Here is a 20,320-nt window from a genome sequence, read left to right on the forward strand (position 1 = left end):
ATGAGTACTTGTTACTTAACACAGTACACCACTGCATCAAAATAATTTAACATGAGCTGATTAAGGAGTATACAATTTTTTTTTAATCACAGACAAAAAATGCCTATACAGTAGATTAGTTCTGCTGGACATATTTTAAAGTACACGTCAAAGTTTGTCTAATATATAGCCAGTCAAAAACCACAAGACATCTTCCCACTGGGTTTCTCAAACTACAATTTCTATGTCAACAACCATGGTTAAACATGACCACAGATTTAACTGCATCCTGAAGCTATATGAATTCTACATGGCAGGTAAGAGCAGCACAAGCTGGAGAACTGATCATGAGTTTTCTTTAGGGGCCTCAACAATAGCGATCTAATTCAAAGTAATCTAAAGTAATAGGTATACTGTAACAAAATATATGATTAAAAGTAGTAGCCCATACACCAACAATCAATATACCACTGCCAATATACGCTGTTCCACAGGAAGCATCTGCACTGCCCTTGTTTGAGACCCATGGGTAAAACCAATGCTAAAGTGGTTTGGCTACTCAAGCTGCCAGTTGGGGTGGGGGCTGAAGTTCTGTGACTACAGGCGATACAACACCCATCCTGTCCCCCAGAGGTTCTATTTAGATGTCAACGTTAAAAATGGGGCCTTTGTGTAGCTCAACATCTCACCACACATATAAATGGCAAATTCGAGTCATGACATTGTGAACAGTTGGTAAGATTGGAGCAACGTTTTTTGTTTGTTTTACTGTGTATTTAATTCTGATTTGATTTGTCTTAAGAATATTTCTTATGCATTGTTGTCCTCTGACAATTTATGTTTGGATAAATAATCTCATGTTCTATCTGACATTTTGTGATGAAATTTTTTAGGTTATGGGGCTTTAGACTGGCTCAAAAGACACACAAAAAGAGACTAAAAAGAAAAAGAATTATGAAATGAACAAAATAATGAACGTACAGAAAATTATTTAGAAACAAAGTGGTACTTAATAAAGTCAACTGTACAGCTGGAGTGAATTCACTGTACTCCATGCAACCGGATTGCAAGGAAACACTGAAAATAAAGGGACGGACTTCAGAAAAAAACAAGAGTGCTTGGGTACAGCTCCTCCAGCTACTTGATCCATAGTAAATTGTAGCCCAAATCGTCTCTATAGGAGCCAAAAACCAAGGAACTGAAAAAAATAAATAAATAAAAAACTCGAGAACAGGGTGGCCCCCATGGCAGCTACACAACCTGATAGCTGCTATCTTTTACCAACTGTGTTTCAAGAAAAAGCTTAAAAGCGCAAGTGAAAGTGCCACAGCATACATCAAGGTGTTCGAGCTACGCTTTTGAAGTGTTGTTTTCAGGTGTGGCAAGAAATGTTCATTGAGGCAAGGATTTTAGATGTAGTTCACTTGAATATAGACATTTTTGTTGATTAGTTTTCTTTCAGTGTGGTAAACTATTGAAACCAAAGAGCAGATTAAAAAAAACTAAACTAAAAGTTAAAAGGAAACGTGATTTTAAACATGCAAGAAAGGCATCTCTTTTTTACAAGTGTATTAGGACCACTGTTGTTTTTATTTCTTTATTTATTTAATTACATAGTTTTGATTTCAAAAAGGAATCAGAAATGATTTCGAGAATAATGTCAAAATATAATGGCCAAATGTGTGCTACGATGAGCGTCGTACACGCTTACCAGTTTTGAGAAGCGCGGACTTGTACTTCCTGCAAGTTCTGCTTCAACAAAACAGACAATTTCCTCAAAGTATATCTGGTTCTTTCTTCTAAATAAACACAGTTACTTGCAAAGCAGTTACAGCTTTCTTACACTAACAACAAACTGATGCTGATGTGCCAGGAGATTATGTATTTCTTAATTTTGAAAGCGATATAAAAGTATAATTATACCAAATCCTCAACGTCCCTCATTTTAATATGAGGTTGCTGTGGCCATTATAATTCGAACTCAAAACTTCAACAACTTTATTTTTGAAAGCATTTCGACTTTATTGTCGGAATCAAAACTTACAAACTTGCAGACTTGCAAGCAAATTTGCAAACTTTTGATAATTAAAAGTTAATTTTCAACAGTCGCCCTAATACACTGATCAGCCATAACATTAAAACTACCTCCTTGTTTCTACACTCACTGTCCACTTTATTAGCTCCACTTACCATATAGAAGCACTTTGTAGTTCTACAATTACTGACTGTAGTCCATCTGTTTCTCTACATACTTTTTTAGCCTGCTTTCACCCTGTTCTCCAATGGTCAGGACCCCACAGGACGACCACAGAGCAGGTAATATTTAGGTGGTGGATGATTCTCAGCACTGCAGTGACAATGACATGGTGTTGGTGTGTTAGTGTATGTTGTGCTGGTATGAGTGGATCAGACACAGCAGCACTGCTGGATTTTTTAATACTGTGTCCACTCACTGTCCATTCTATTAAACACTCCAACCTAGTTGGTCCACCTTGTAGATGTAAAGTCAGAGACGATCGCTCATCTATTGCTGCTGTTTGAGTTGGTCGTCTTCTAGACCTGCATCAGTGGTCACATGACGCTGCTTACGGGGTGCTGTTGGCTGGATATATTTTTTGTTGGTGGACTATTTTCAGTCCAGCAGTGACAGTGAGGTGTTTAAAAACTCCATCAGCATTGCTGTGTCTTATCCACTCATACCAGCACGACACACACTAACACACCACCACCATGTCAGTGTCACTGCAGTGCTGAGAATGATCCACCACCCAAATAATACCTGCTCTGTGGTAGTCATGGGAGAGTCCTGACCATTGAAGAACAGCATGAAAGGGGGCTAACAAAGCATGCAGAGAAACAGATGGATAACAGTTAGTAATTGTAGAACTACAAAGTGCTCCTATATGGTAAGTGGAGCTGATAAAATGGACAGTGAGTGTAGAAACAAGGAGGTGGTTTTAATGTTATGGCTGATCGGTGTATGCTGTTGTACCTTTTTAAGTTGATCATTTGTTCATATTTTTGCAAGAAACCTTAGAAAAACTGTATAATACAAAATACAACATAACTTTTTAAAATACAAAAATGATTTTAAACACTGTCCTGCATAATAAAGCTTACTGCTGAGTAAATATTTGTAAAGAAAAAAGGTAAAACAGAACAACTGCCCACAGCCTGGCCTTTCAGTTATTATTGTCTAGAAAGTGTGTAACTGTAGTATATATAATTAAGTGTAATATAGTAAACTGTAATGTATATAAGACTTTTTTACGATGTCTCGGTATTTTTTTAGGTTAAATAAATCAGTTATATGATGAACATTAGCACTAGGGTAGCAGACTCGAGCTCGATGGTGAAATGTGTAGATGAGTGTGTGCTGCTCTTGGACGTTACGTTGTTTGAAACGCACTCACACCGCCGTTAGCAATAAGCGCTGCGTTTGAATTTGTAACGGTCGCTCTGTGCTGCACGCGCACATATAAACCCGCTGAACTCTGCTTAATCTCCCACACACGCTGACTGCGCTTCTCTATTACTGCTACCTTAGTCGAGCCGAAATTGGTTTATAGCAATCCTCTAGCCTCCAGCCCGAATTTGGACCCTCAGAGAAATACATATACATGTTTAGAAAAGGTAAACAAGAATTTGACGGCTGCTGTCCGACAGTTTATCAGCGCAGTTGCTAATTTATCATGCAAGTTTTTGACAACATGAATGACCGTATTGCTAAGGACTCGAAAAAAACGCCTTCGTCGAAAAAAGTTTATCTTCAGTCAACTCTAGGTTTGTGTGACTCTAATGCCATATTCTTCGTTTCTGTTGTTGGTCTGTTTTTGGTAGTTTTGCTAAAGTTTATTGTTTCATGTTTGCTTTAAGGACCATAACTTAGCTTATAGCATACTGTACACAATACTCCTGACAATACTCTTTAAAAAGGCTATGAAACTAAAAGTATTGCTTTGAAACATTAAACGGCTTATGTTTGTAGGTCTCATATTTTGCCTCTTAAAATAAAAGTAACATGGTGAAGTAAGCTTCCATAAATCTAAAATATTCTATGTATGCACTGAAACCTGTCACCCTTGAAAGTTAAGAATGCTAATTCAATGTTTAATATGACTTATGACTTATATCAGGTTGGATCTGGTGCAGGTCTTTCTGACTTGTGTGATGTCACGATTTAAGGCCGCAAGGTTATTTACCTAAATTTGTCTACACATGCAAAATGCAATTTATCTGGAAACTGATAAGATAAGCAGCACCTCTAAACCTTACAAAGCATCTTTAAAAGACTTGGTTGCAGTACCTTGTAACTGCCAAATCCTTAAACATTACATTTGGACCTTTTTGTATATTGTGTGACTATCAGAGTTAAATTCGTTTGTATTGCATTTTCTTTCATATTCACAAAAACAGGTCCAAAATCATTAACAGGCAAGCCTATGACAACCATGACAAAAAAAACTTTTGTAGGAAAAAAGGTTCTATAGAAGGAGCTGAAAAAAAGGACTTATCCTCTAGACATGACTCAGTTTATTTAGATTATTAATTTAAGATTAAATCAACTGATAATAAATAGATAAAAAGATTATTAAAAGAAAATATTTAACACATGTATTGTAATGTATATATTATTACACAATGTTGTATTTATTAAATGAAGAATCAATAAAGTCACAATGCAAGACCCTGGTTGTGCAAATCTAATATTTTGCCTAAATGTGACGTTTGATGTTTTACACTTTGTGATCTTAAACCTCTTAGGTATTCCAAACAGATTTTAGTCAGCTTAAAACTTCTCTATGTAAATATAATAGTTTGGATACATATATGATATTTAAAATATATTTAGATACATAAGATATTTATATGATATATGATGTTTAGCAGTGCAAATGCATTTTTCTCCTTTTAGAGAAATGTCAGAATATTTCAAAACAGCCACCAATCTGTCAATAACAGAACAAATAAGCTATTCTTTTCATTTAAATTATGTGCATAACAAAAAAAAAAAGAGAATTTACATGATCTATTGCCCTTAAGTTCTATCCCCCTTATATTTTTTAAACAGACTGTATATGGATTTTGGACATAGTCACAAATTTCAAACAGTGCATGTTCTAGATTTAACTAAATTTAGTCATCAGTCTTCATGTATGCTCCGGTGTTACATTTATTCTAATTCAGTTAACTCGACCAGAACACTCTATTATTCTATTATGTAGTACATAATATATACCATAATTTAATATTACCTGTACAAAACTGTCAGAAGAGTGTCTTACTTCTGGCACAACACAGCACAGTGATTTTAAACCTGTTGCCATGACAAATAAAAGTGCAGTCCACACTTCTACATGCTAGGCCTGTTATAACAATACATTCATACATGATTTCTTTACTGCCAATTTAAGAAACGAGCATAAAACACAAGCATAAGCACAAAACCACAAATGTACAGTTTTTTATTAGATAATAAGTAATATAAATAATACAGATTTTTTAACTGACCAAAACAGCTTACATTTTGGTTTACATGAAGCAGCAGTAGCATTTAAAGCTGCATGAGTGCCCTTACCTGCTTACATTCGCATTTTGAAAATAACATTGATAAGTATTCTGATTCTATTTTATTTTTGAACCCTACTATACATGCTAATACATGTATTTGGCTTGCTTTTGTCCAATATTGCAGCCTATTTATTAAAATGAAGACACACGTACCCTGTTCTGGTCACAAACAGACAAGCAGACATTAAAGATCACATTTCCTACATGTTTAATTCATATTCCATGTTAATATTAAAAATATAATTAACCTTTGAGTTGAACTTTACTGTGTAAGGACAGTCTTTATTAAAATAACATCTGTAGCTTTGTTTTTCTGATACTCCGAATTGACTCATTTCATTAATATGAGTATGCATGTATATTTCCATTAAAAATAAGAATGCAATAATCTGATACAAGTGTACGAATGTATCATTTGTAAAATGGCTGATTCTGTCCTGTATTTAACAGATGTAACATATTTTCTGGGTTTTTTTCTACCTAGTCATTTTACACAGTGACACTGTGTTTTATTTATTTTGGTATTGTATCATTTTTCATTTATTAATTTCTTTACTTATGTATTGTTTCTTAGTCTTGTAAGAACCAGCAAGATTTGGTATCTTACAATGTTGAATTGTTGTATATATTGGTTTATTGCTGTTCTGCTTCCAAACACTGACAGAGTGGATTTAGCGTTGTAAAGGTCATTCATATCTACACAGGATATAATTGTGAGTGTGTTGCAGCAGTAGGTTTTGTAATTAAATGGCAAATTTATTTAATTTTTTATTATAAATACATTCTTTTTGGGGGTGTTAATGTTCACTTGTCTATTTTATGAAACCATGTAATTGGCCAAAATCAGCAATTTGGCATAGATTCTGCATTGTAAGGGTTTGTGTATTTACTGTATGTGCAGTACAAGAAAGAGGGATTGTGTAGCAAGTGCCTTTTCCTCCCCTCCCCCGGTTTCCTTGTAAGAGCTGGTGGAGTGAGAAAAGAGTTCATCTGAGGACAGAGGAATGCTTTTCTTTCCAGCGTGAATCATTTAGGAAAAATGAGCCCCTGAACTGAGTTGCCTCTGCATTTTGGCATGTTTCTCTGCACTGCTTTACTGTCTGTTTTGGCTGAACTTGCAGTTCTTCATTTCACTGCCAAGAAAACCTCAGGTCCTTTAAAGATACATCAGGCAAAAGCCAGTTCCTGACTCAACCATGTCCTTAAAGCAAATTAAATAAATCTCACTAGGTTTCAGCCATGTCTTCCTGTTTGGTTTAGAACTCCATTGGGAAAAGGGCTGCTTGTTTGTATGTAGCTGAGTATAGCTTATGGAAAGTGAAATTTTTTTTTACATTTTCAGAAAGTATATTTGCATGAGAAAACTTGTTGCTAAAAATAATAATAAGCTTTGAAGCAAGGTCTGTACTAATATGTTGTTTTTTGTTAAAATAAGTTTATAATAAGTATTTAGTATCATATATACAGTACAATGTCATTCAGTATAAAAAGTATAATTAAAATAAACAGAAATATAAAAACACCGTTAATATTTCTGTTACTACAATTATTAAAAAAAAATTTATAGTGAAATGTTTATGAAACCACAAGTCAACCCAGACAGTGAAGCCACACAACTATCACATACACTAATAAAAAGGAATGTAAGAAAAAAACAAAACCTAAACAACATGTTTATTTTCCATGCCGAACAGCTCTGCTAAAAAGTCACAAAGATATCTACAATTTGCACATGAACATTTGGACAAATCTAAACAAAAGAAACATAAGTAACACACTTGTGCAATGATTCATCACCATCTTTATTCAGAATCTGAAACTATGACGTTGTGAATAAGGAAATGGTTTCCTAGTTTGCACATATGATCCCAAGAACACCATAGCATACCATAGAACACCAAGCATAAAGCCAAAACCACTTTAAACTGGTTTCTAAAAAGAAGGAAATGGTGCTTGAATTACATATTCAATTACCTCAAATCCCTTTTTCATTGTTAATTAGAGGTAATTTAAGGTAAAATTTTTGTACAAATGTGTATGTGCAGAGCCAAATATCTTATATTTGTGTAAATTTCAAGTGAATTTGAACAGAAAGTACAATGTGTGTGTGTGTGACCTGACCATGATTGAATGAATGAATGACTCAGGACCCACCACAACACCTACCACACACTTGACAAAATGTTTCCTAATTGAACATAAGCCAAAGCCCTAGAGCAAAGAATTGTCTAATGGAATTAGATTTTTGTAGCCCATAGTATTATAATTTTTTATAGCTCCCATAGCAGTGAATAAGGGTAGGGGTTTTGTCTTGGGTGTGAATCACAGTGTAATAGACTAGAGCACCAGCTGGTCTGTATTTCTCTTGCGTCATGACAGCACCAGGCTGGCCAGCAGCATAATTATGATGAGTAATTGTCTTTACAGGCATTTTATAGACTTCTGCTTATCCAACTATTGAAGAGGAAACAGTGAGTTGGCCTACTATTGGCTCTTTCCTGTATCTTTAAATGAATGCAAGGCACTGATTGGTTAAGAAAGAAACTCTACAGCAGTGCCTTCCTTAGCATTTGACTTGAGGAAATTTGACATTAGGAAATGAAAAGCAAAATAATTTTAAAGTAATTTCTATAATATAAGTAATAAATAAATTTTTTACCATATGTTAGGTTATAAACTTAGTTATAAATCTTATATGTAAAATTTACCTTTATTTATGTTATTATGCATTGTTAAAATAAAATAAAAAGAACCCAACATACCGTCCACATTTTTCTAACTAGGATGTAAATGCTATGCTCCTTAAATCTGAAGCATAATTTAACTTTAGCCTTTCTGTCTTATGTTTGTTAGAATCATTAGGAAATGGTCGTTTGCATGGGTAAGTCCATGCTATTAGTGGTCAGCTTCAATCCCTAGCAACCCAAGTCTCCCAGTGATTGAGCTCCTAAGATAATGGCTAATGGCAAAACCATTTGCTAGTTTAATTTTATAAGGCTTTTAATAGGCCAGAACAAACGTGTATCAGGAAACGCCACTAAAGAGGCTTTGAAATAAAAGCAGCTCTGCTCAGCAATGGTCTTCTGGCACTCGATGTTCCTCTATTACGGTTCCATGTATAATCTGGCAGGGGAGCTTTCAGAGGATACAGGCCCAGAGCTACTCATTATGGCCTAGTTTTAAAGAGGTGTGTTGAGTGCTAGCAGGGTTGGTTTGAACTGGGGCTTTATTCAGCGTGTTTGCTTTGGTTTGCCTCAGTAATAACATGTCACACTATCTCCTCCTCTCTATACCTAAATCAACTAAGAAGACCCTAGACAAAAGCAGGGTAACTTATGCTGATTCTCAGACATTAAAACTATTAGCAGTCGGGATGTCCTGCCCCAGTGCTGAATACTGTTGTCTGGGCCAAAACTGGCCTAAACTGATAGACTGATATCAACCTATTTGACATATTTTTCAATCTGATCTATAAATTTATTTTGTGTTGTGAAAATTTAACAAATTCTTATAACCAATAACCGGCTGTCACTAGTTGAAGGTTAACCTATAACTGACAAGCTTACAGCGCCCCATCAAAATATAAAACACACCATAGGGTTTCATATTGACAATTTCAAAAAAATTTCTTGATTAAAAATAGCATAAATGTGATGTAGCAGACATGGCAGTGATGTAGAACAGTAAGATGATCAGAAAGACAGTGAGCAGAACCACTTCCGCTTTCTGTCGTATTAAAGTGCCATTTTTGACAGATAGCATTAACTGTACCGTGACTTTGTTTATGGGTTAACCAGTTAGTGACATACCTGCATGTGTTAGCCATTGTAACTGCATATTTTTTGCTTATTTCATTAAAGAAGATAAGTAATTTCATACTGTAAATAGTTGACCTCTAATTAATACTGTACTGTAATTAATGACCTTCCTAGAAAATGCAGGCTTACACCTGTCTAATGTACAACAGTAATCTTGCGGCATAAGGACTGCTATTGTATGTATATCATTGCATGTGGGTGCAAGTGTCAGTGGGGTCATAGAGACACAATGGGTTTATTATTGGCTAAAGTGTGTGTGTGTGTGTGTGTGCCTCCAAAGGTGATCAGTGTCATAGCATGAGTATTTATAAAACTCCCTGTTGGCCTGAGAGTCCTGCACTTATTTATCCTGTGACCTAGACAGCACCTGTCTGCTGCCATGGCTACAGGCAGGTCTGGAGCTCTGCCCTACTGACATGACTCTCTCTTGCTGGATAGCACACAGTGTGGTGGTGAGGGCTTATCAGCAAAATATTATCATGGCTCCTGGCTGCCATTGCATTTTTAGTTTACTTTTTTTTTCTTTTTGTTGCTGAAGCCTTGTTACAGAACTTTTAAGAAAATTAGGTGATTAACTTGAATATAAAATTTGAAAGTGAATTGAAGTCAATAATAAAAACAGTAAGTGCTGCCTTCAATTAAAATGCCTAAATCCAAGTAACAAGTTCAAACTATTGTCAAACCAGAAGTAGCATGTTAGCATTGTAGGATGTCAGCTTTTTCACTGTGTTGTTTGCTTCATTCGTTTAGTCTTGTTTGAGTCATGACCTCAGATTCTTCTACAGAATTAAATAAAAGCCTTAAATGTATTAATACCACATCTAATTATATATATAAAGCTAAAACATTCAAAGTATTTTTCCCTTACTTTTTGTATTCTATATGACTTTTATTTTATATTTGAATAAGTCATTTTTTTTTTATATAAGAGAAACACAAACTGAGTAAACACAAAACATTTTATTATAGACTATTACAAATATTTAAGAAATAAGGTATCAAACAACAGCTGTCTGTGTGTAAAAATAAAATGGCTCTCAGTCATTCAGTTAACCACTTAATCAAATGTAGTTGATAATTAAGTTTTGTAAAACCAGAGACAATCCAGTCTGTGGTTTTACTGCCAGTTCCGTTAAATCTAAACATAAATAAAACGTTTTGAGCAATTTAATGTAGACTAAAAACAAGCTGCAGACCAAGCCACAATGAAAAAAACTCTAAAAGAGATTAGAAAGAAAGTTAATGAAACATATCAGCCTGAAAAGAAAACCACAGAAAGAGTCATTATCTCCAAATAAAGAAAAGTGTCTGACTTACCAAAATCTCTCCAAGAGTGCAATGACAACTCATCCAAGAAGTCAGAAAAGAACCAGACATCTAAGAAACTGCTAGGGCTTGCTTCCCTCAAGGCCAGTGGTCATACTTTCACTGTCAGAAAGAGTATTTAAGAGAGAGTAGGCCTTTTTGTAACATTTTGTGGACTGATTTGAACTTTTTAAAAGACACAGGTCCTGTAACATCTGGTGTGACTTCTGTTCAGCATTCCAGAAGTCAAACATGTTAGTGGTAGTGTAATGGTGTAATGGGCAACTTTCCATTATCAAAACCTCAAATTAGAAAAAGTAATACAGTATGGAAAATGCTAATAAAAACATTGCTTCTTACATTTACTTTGACTTTTAATTGCAGACAGTATAAACCCAAGATAATTAATTTTTTGACTGGTCAAGCTGGAAATCCTCTGCCCATATTTGCTTCCCAAAGACTTTTTTTGGAATATGTTGAATGCCTGAAATGCATGAATGGATGTATGTTAACCAAAAAAAGTTGACGAGACCTGAGTTTTAGATCTTGGGTTTATACTGTCTGTAGTGATATAAAAGTAAATGTAAGAAACATTTGCATTTTATTTGCATGTTGTCCCAACTTTCACTGATTCTGGGTTGTCACAAAATCATGAATTCGGCTCTTTACTAGAAAATCCTGAAGAAAATACAGTTTATGTTCTTTTAGCTTAAGGTTATACAACAAACATTATTCGGAATTTTAAGAACAACTTTACAAAAACATTATGGCCTAGTCAAAAATGATAAATCACAAAATGATAAATTATAAAATTGTCATTATAAATTATATAAATTCTGCAAAACAAAATTTGGGCAAAGCTTTTTTAAACTTTTTCAAAGTTCAGAGTGGGGGTAATATATTTTTATATGGGTTACCTACATGTGTTGCCTAACCTTTTATATTTAGTGAATGAAATTATTATAATTTAAAAACAGGTATGTGTTTTATGTCTGTTTTTTATTACAGTTTTTAAGCAAGGTTTAAACTATTTACTCTTTATTTAGAAAGAGAGAAAATTCAGAACAGGGCAAATACTTTTTGTGTACTGTAAATTATTCATCTTTATGTAACTGCTTAATTCTGGTTAGGGTTTTAGTGGGTCCAGGGGTTATCATGGGCATAGAGCACCATTTAGATACTAAATCACACCTATGTGCAGTGCATGGCTGCTTAATAAGGTGAATGTAAACTGTGTAATTGAAGAAAAACGATGTTGGCACAGGAGAAAGAATAAACTTTGAATGTGTTGCAGGCATCAAATAAAAAGGATATTTAAAAAATACAGTTAATCCGACCAGTGAAATCATTGGAAATCTTTTTTTTTGTACGTTTGTCAGTTAAATAAAAATAAATAAAATAAAATATTTAGTTGTCAGTTAAATAAAATAAAAAATCTTTATTAGAAAATGGGGTTTGTATATTGCATGAAGTTTTTTGCCTCATGTGTGCTTGACATTGTGTGTATTACTTTTATTTGGTTCAATATTTTAAGTAATTACTAAAAAATCTGATGCTTTATAGTTTTACTCTCTTATTTCCGGTCTTCCAGTAATAAAGCACCCAGCATAACACCACCTTCGACCAGCTATTATTTGGGTAGTTGTCTTTAATGCAACACAGGAGTGATACGGGCATATACTGTCCTTGCTCTTGTGTGTAGTTCTAGTTGTAGTGTTGTTATGAAGACAGATTCATAGTTATTAGCCACTTTACATGTTGTAGGTTGTTTTGGCCTCTTAATTTTGGAAACCTTTAGCCACACCAGCTTTTTTGTCTTTCAAGTCCCAACACATATTTTATTACCACCTGCTTCATGAAAACTGCTAACAATATGAATATGCCTTTTGCAGATTTCATTGGGCTATTTTACCAGAATTTTGTGTATACTTTGTACATTTGTCATTGATTTTACAACCCACTTTTACTTATTTCTCAATATAGTAATTTTGTTTTTACTTAGAACTTCCACTTTATAAAATATGTAACTATTAATTATTAAAATAAAGTGATATGCGATTGTTTTGAGAGTTCACAATCTGAGATTCATTCATTTTTTTTCAGAAAGTGCCCTAATATTGCGATGTTTTTGGTTATTGCATTTACACTGCAGAATTCTTGTGGTACAGCACTCATGAGTGCTGAGAATCATGAGTAAATTGTGAATTGTGGACATTACCTGTAAACACACTTGCCATTAATGGTTTAAATAAAATGGACAGATTACATTAAACTGATGTGAAAACTTAAGTCAGGCAGACAAAAGTGCTGGGCAGATCATTTAGTATTAAGAAAATATCAAGCATAAAATAATAAGATACACATAAGTAACAGTTTTATATTTAGATATTTTATATTTTTATGTTTATATTTAGATATTCAGATATGTTTAGATGTTTGTCATTTTAAGCTTTTGTAGTAAAGCTCTTGTACACCTCTGTATTATTTTCAGTTTAAGTGCTTGTCTTTATTAATTATGATCTTTTAGGACAATTATTAATTGTTTACACAATGCCTAGTCTAAAACCATAGCATTTTTAGTATATAATTTAGGCCATGAGGTGGCACCAGTGCCTTCTTTCTTAGGCATGTCCACCCAGTCAGTGGTCACATAGTCTGCTTTCATTTCTGTGTTTATTTTACAAAGAATAAATAGGCTTAAGACATTACTATAGTAAATGCTGATATTTAAATAACCACATATTTACTTTAAATCAGCACAGAAGAAATGCTTTTTCTATTGCTTTTGCAACCTTACTGTATCAGGGTTGTTTGACATGGTGGTTCAGCTTGTGATGTGGGTGCAGCATAAAACATAGGGTCTGGGGGACATGGTTTTGAATATTCTACTGTATGAAATTTTTATCCAGGTACTCCGGTTTTCTTTCACCTTTTAAAATGTGTAGAAGGTAGATTGGCCTTAAATTAAATGGATGAGAGTGTGTTTCGAAGTGCAGTGGACTAACAGCATGTTTAATTTTTTTTCTTTTTTGAGCCCTGTATTTACAGGTGGAGCCAGACCCATTGTGACCCTGGTCAGTATTGAGCAGTTGGTTCTGGGTGTATATTCAGTTGGATCTGATAAATGTTTCAATCCACGGATCTTCAATGGATTGCATGTTGTTTTAATCAGTGACAAATGTTTTACACAAACATATGAACTAAACTACACAAGGTGCCAAAAGTATTTGGACACCTGACCACAAGCTTGATGGAAATCCCATTTCAAAAATGGATTGAGTGTCAAAATAGAGTACTGCCACTACCACTCTTCTGATAAGACTTCTGTGGGAATTTGTGCCCTGGGCACTGGTGTTGATCAAGAAAGCCTCAACTGATGTTCCAGTTCATTCCAAAGCTGTGCAGTGGGGCTGAAGTCAGAGCTCTGTGCAGGACATGGAGTTTCTTTAAACTGAGCTTGTCTTTAAAGACCTGGAAGACCTGACAGTATATCATTTTCTTTATGGATTTATAACACCTGTTAGCAATTGTTCTGGCTGTAATGTGGATTTTAAAATGCATAAAGAGGTGTGCCATTACTTTTGTCCATATTTTACAGCACATCATCAAGTCTGGATGTTTTTAAAACTTGTTTGCAGTGAACTGTGAAAAGAAAAAAAAGTGGGAATGGTATCCTATCAATAAATTATAATGTTTCATTATATGTTCAGTGCTCAGTTATCTGTCTTTTTCTTTCAATTTGTCTGTAACATTTTCTCTTACTCTCTTGTTAAACACAGCTTTACAAAATACAGGTGTCTTCCAGAAGCATTATTCATTAGTAGCAGCGTGTTTCACCAGACTGGGATTTTAGGATATGAGACAAAGAGAGTGTAAGGGGTAGAAATATGAACCAGGTGGGTTGAGGTCCAATTTTAACAGATGAATCTTGATTTTTAGTGCACCAGCTTATTTAAAGGGACCCTTGCTGGCATGGCTTTTTTTCCATTATTTTAGTTGTCAAAATTTATTAGATTTAACAGAGAATAAGTTCTTTGAAACATTTTACAAAAAATAAAAATCTCCAGCATAGATAAAATTTCAGATAAAATTAAAGATTAACAAAAAAAAAAAATAAAAAAAAATAAACAAAAAGATGAAACGCTAACTCTTGCCTTGATGTCGGAGACTACTTGCCAGAGAAAAAATAAAAGTGATTATGAATAAATGAAAGTAAGATTTTAAATAAATCAATTGCTATATGTATACTCATATTTATAGGCATGTCCGAGTTCAAACAAGGTAATTGAAGTAAATTAAATTAAACAGAGAACAAGGCATGGGATGAAACTGAATGAAATACATCTGTGATTAAGAAAAAGACTTAATCCTTAATCTTTATCTTCATTTCAAGAGGATAAAGAGCTGAGACTACCACTACTAAAGCAAAATTTCTTTATTTTTTTAATGTCTCTGTGAAACTTTGTGGGATGGTACAATGTTTTGGCTCTTAAACAGTTAACTTGTACATTCTGGAACTTGCCTGTCTAACAAATTGCCTGCAAGGTTATTTGGGGTACTCCAAGACTTGGCACAAACAAAAACTTAGAAAAATGCTATTAATATTTAAATAAATGTAAAAAAAAAAAAAAAAAAAAAAAAAGAGGAAACAATGGGTAGATGGGCTGTTTTTAATTATTGTGCGTATACTGAGTAGATATTTCACATGTGCAGAACACATAGCAAACACGTAGTTAAAGAATTAACCATCCAAAAATACTTATTTCCTAAAGTACCAAGCAATTTTTTAGACAACTAGTAGTTAACACTTTAAATAAACTGTGTGCTGTGCATGTACAAACCCATTCTCCAGAAAAGTTGGGACATCTTTTAAAATGCATTAAAACTGAAATCTGTAATATGTTATGTTACTTGAACCTTTATTTAACAGTCAAAAACATTTTCAGTGCTTTTAATGAGGATTTTTTTAGAATTTAGAATTTGATGCCTGCAGCACACCAAATTGGACAGTTCAGACAAATGGTCTATTTAATCTTTGGCATGTAGAATCTGATGTTTGTTTTTTCCAAAAACAATCTAAAATGTGGACTTGTCTGACCACAGCACACATTTCCACTGTCTTTCTGTCCATCTTATATGACTTATATGGCTCAGAGTACTCGCTAATGTTTCTGCACAAAATATATGGCTTCTTTGCATATATTTTTGCACTCTTTGCATAATAGAGTTTCAGATTGCATTTTTTGATGCAGCTGTGGACTATGTTAAGTGACAATGATTTTCCTAAGTACTCCCGAGCCCATGTGGCTGTGTCCATCACTGTAGCATGATAATTTCTCAAACACTTGACCTGAGGGCTCGATGGTCTTTAGATATTATAACCTTTAGATTTTTTTATAATCTTGCACTGAGAAAAATTGCCTCTGAACTGACTGACAATTCTCTAATGAAGTTTGGTGCAAAGTGGTAAACCATGACCCATCTTTGCCTGCAAAGACTAAGCCTTTGGTGGATGCTTTATTTATACTCAGTCTTGATGACCTCTTCTGTTACCAGTTAAATTGCTAACTGTGGAACTTTTCTGTTCTGTTCCCTCTGTTTTCCCTATTTTTCCCCCCCAACTGTGTTGAGTGTGTTCAGGCATCACATTTTATTTTTATCAGTTAAATAAAAGTTTAATAAAATTTTAAGCAATTTCACAAATGACAGTTTTTAGGTTTTTTTTTTTTTTTTTTTTTTGCATTTTTAGAAAGTTATCCAAAGCGACTTACAATTGTGACTGATTACAGTGCAAGCAGTTGTAGGTTAGGTGCCTTGCTCAGGGGTCCAACATTGGCAACTAGGTGGTGAACCAGCAACCTTCTGCTCACCAGTCCGGTATCTTAACTGCTGAACTCACCCTAGAAAAATTAAAACAATTAAACATTGACTAGTGCATCTTTAATATAGTTAGGTGTCTAAGTTTATATACCTGTTTACGCTGTTAATATGACATTTTTTTAAATAATGTAGTTTAAGATTGCAGTACTATAAACAACACTGAAATGAGTTTGAAGTTTCCATATTGCTTTTTACTGTGACTTGTATGCATTTAAGACTATTTTAGTTTTTGCGTACTTGCAGCTTTTTATTCCTGTCATCAGTTCCCCATTCCTTTTTTAAGATTCTAAATGCTTAGATTAAGAAATGTTGCATTTGGAATAGCACCAATCAGTGTATTCTACTCCAGCCTGAATATTTTTAGCACTGCTTTTTTTTTGAAAAGCCTATAGGAATTAGCGGGAACAAGTTAGTGCTATTTGCATTTATTCCAGCCAGAAAGGTTCAGAGGCCAGTTTGAACAGCCTTAAATTGTGTAATTAAAGGCTCTCTTCCACTCCTTTTCTTCTTCACCTTTGTTTCTTATAATGATCATTCACACACTATTTATCTAGAATGACTGTCAAGACCATTTTTAACCTCCTTTTTTCCAAATGTGCATTCACACCATAGGTAGACCCGTCCATTTTAGAGGCAAATTTGTGACACAGAGGCTCTGGGGTGTTTTTGTCAGGGTGATGCCAGCTGTGCATAAGATGGTGGAGAGCGGCCGGTGCCAACCACACTTTTTTCTCTGGCACACAGCTTGCAGGCACCCAGACAATCACCCACAATCAACATTATCTTTCATGTTCTTTGGGTTTTTAATGAGGCGTGCATGTGAACATGTGTATCTAGGGCTTTTTGCCTTTAAATGTAATAGAGGAGAGCATTAAGCATACACAGTGATAGCTATTTGTAAGGACTCTGCAGTACAAAGCAGAACAGAAATAAACCTATTGCATAGTTCTGCTGGACCCTGAAATGTATGTACCTACCCATATTCCACACTCTTTAACCTAGATGCTTATTTCATGCCAGTCTAGGGGTGCCTTGCATCATCTTTTCTCTGCTTTTCTTCCCTCTTCTTCTTTCTGCCCTCATACAGGCATGGGCTCCCTGTCTATGCACAAAAGAAGCAGCTCTATCTGCATACGCTGTGCATAAAAGACTCTTTTGTCATGGACTTGGCACACATGACCATCCTGAGTTGACCCCCACCCCCTTCAGTCTAGACCGAAGAAAAGAAAGATAGAGAGAAATAAAAACTACCCCAAGTCTGCCACCTTTCAAAGAGTAATACTATGGTGAAAAGGTATGGTTGTCTTTCACATATTATTATTTAATATTTATTACATGGATGTTTTATACTATTTAATGTTATTAAAAAATTTATTGTCAAGTCCCCATATTCAGCACTATTTATAAGTTTTCCACTGAAATTTAATTGAAATTTTTAAAAAAAGTTGTAATAAAAAGAAACAACACCAAATTCTTAAACTTATAGTTACTTGTTTTGTCATATTTTAGTTAATTTCTTAAATTCTTTTCAAAAACACAAACAGTAAATTACTTTTATGTTTAGTTATATAATAATTAGTAATAAAAAAATTTTTTATTTACATAGTATTATTATTGTTACTATTATTTAAAAAAACATGCAAATACAAGCCTCCCTCACAACAATCCTATATTACATTGGCATTTGTTGAAATCTAATAATAAAATGAGGTGCATGTTTTTAGCAATAAATGGGTAACTGTGTGATAAAACTTACATGTACTCTGAGTTTCTTTAAAGATAAGCATGATAGTTTCACAAGCAGAGAAAGCATTTGTATGTTGTTCGTTGTTAAACAATTGATTTTCAATATCATCCATAATGTAAGGCCAGAATTACACCATCACAGGGCGTTACGCATTTACTCAATGTATTTTGTGACTGGTTCAAGAACTATTTTAGAATGAGCTAACGATTACTCATAGATCCATGTGATCTTTTGTTAGATCAGCTCTGGATCAGTGAATAAATAAATGTTTATGACATCAGTAACATGAGTAACTAACAAAAGCACTGCACACCACAAATCTGGGCTTATTTTCTTTGTCAGAACAATGACAACAAAAGTTCTCCCGTAATATGGCATTTGTGGCATCCAGAAAGCACACATCTATATATTTCTAACCACATTTTGCCTCAGTAGTCTTTCTTCATCTGAAGATACACACACATATATATATATATATATATAGAAACACATACAAAAACATGCAACCACTGACGTGCATCTATATATAAATGAGCAAAAACTATTAGTTAATTTAAGTATTTACATAACATTAATGTGACAAAATATTTTATTTTAGATTTTATTTAGCTATAAATCTAAAACTGAATGTTTTATTGCATTAATTAAATGATATTAACATGCTTATTAAAAAAGTGAAAAGCAAAGACAACATTGAATTATTGCAGCATTTTATTTTAACATGGAAACAATGCCCACATTTAATTTAAGTTAATTTAGAGCAACTGTTCCTCACTGTCTTGTCATACAAAAAAGTAGAGATTGCTGTAATTGACCCAGTATACCTTAAGTGAGATGTGCATATTTTCCTTGCTATTTAGTTAGGTCAGATTGTCTCATTTAATGCTTTAAATGTATAATTAAAGCATCAAAAGCAAATAAAAATGAAAAATTGTGACCTGAAATTAATTTAAATGACAAGGAGTATAGAAGTTTTGAACAGAGATTGGGTGTGTAGGGTTCACCTGAGTGACTTCTAATGCTCTGCACTTTTTTGTAACTTTAGTTGGAATAGTTGATTTGAGGTGCTGCATTTAATCTTTGTGATGGATTTTACTGCATTGTTGCATTTTAGTTAAATACTTTAAAAAATATTCCTGTAAGACTTTTAATACATTCCTACTTTAAATTCTATTAGGTTGACCTTAGCAGGGGAAATGCAATGCCTACTGTAAAATGCTGTCACTGTTTTTCTTCAATGATCAGTCAATTTTGCATCAATATTTGCAAAGAATGATCATTTCATTTTAATAAAGATTTTTTAAAGTTCAATGTAAATGTAAACTTTGAAATCTATTTGTCTGCTTTGCTTTGCAAGGGTCTTTATCTTATCACAATATAATGTAATAGAGTAAAAAGAACCATAGTACATCTGCACTAAAGTATGTTTAAAACCTTTAAAAAAGACCATTAACATTTTTAGTGTAAAAAAGGTCCTGGCTGGGATTTTATTAGCACACAAAATTATTTAAATAAAAAATGACATTTTCAGTCCTAATTAATGTGTCGATTTTATTTATATACTTTAGCATGACCTTGTACTTCAAATTAAACATGATATATATATATACAGTGTATCACAAAAGTGAGTACACCCCTCACATTTCTGCAGATATTTAAGTATATCTTTTCATGGGACAACACTGACAAAATGACACTTTGACACAATGAAAAGTAGTCTGTGTGCAGCTTATATAACAGTGTAAATTTATTCTTCCCTCAAAATAACTCAATATACAGCCATTAATGTCTAAACCACCGGCAACAAAAGTGAGTACACCCCTTAGTGAAAGTTCCTGAAGTGTCAATATTTTGTGTGGCCATCATTATTTCCCAGAACTGCCTTAACTCTCCTGGGCATGGAGTTTACCAGAGCTTCACAGGTTGCCACTGGAATGCTTTTCCACTCCTCCATGACGACATCACGGAGCTGGCGGATATTCGAGACTTTGCGCTCCTCCACCTTCCGCTTGAGGATGCC

General features: G+C 34.0%; 1 protein-coding gene and 1 long non-coding RNA gene across 2 annotated transcripts in view; one reads left to right on the forward strand and one right to left on the reverse strand.

Moving 5' to 3' along the window:
• LOC134311472 (uncharacterized protein K02A2.6-like) overlaps window positions 1-20,320 on the reverse strand; it is a 45,615-nt gene that overhangs the window by 19,145 nt on the left and 6,150 nt on the right. Inside the window, exons 2-3 of the mRNA XM_062993105.1 lie at window positions 16,445-16,573; window positions 10,686-10,796 (exon numbers count right to left, since the gene is read on the reverse strand). The gene's annotated coding sequence lies outside the window, so the exon portion shown is untranslated. The remainder of the gene's footprint in view (window positions 1-10,685; window positions 10,797-16,444; window positions 16,574-20,320) is intronic.
• Window positions 3,508-20,320, forward strand: part of LOC134311480 (uncharacterized) — a 43,251-nt gene continuing 26,438 nt past the window's right edge. The window contains exon 1 of the long non-coding RNA XR_010011436.1: window positions 3,508-3,762. This is a non-coding gene — a long non-coding RNA (uncharacterized LOC134311480). The remainder of the gene's footprint in view (window positions 3,763-20,320) is intronic.

Source organism: Trichomycterus rosablanca, chromosome 1 (genome assembly GCF_030014385.1).
Source record: "Trichomycterus rosablanca isolate fTriRos1 chromosome 1, fTriRos1.hap1, whole genome shotgun sequence".
Lineage (NCBI taxonomy): Eukaryota > Metazoa > Chordata > Actinopteri > Siluriformes > Trichomycteridae > Trichomycterus > Trichomycterus rosablanca.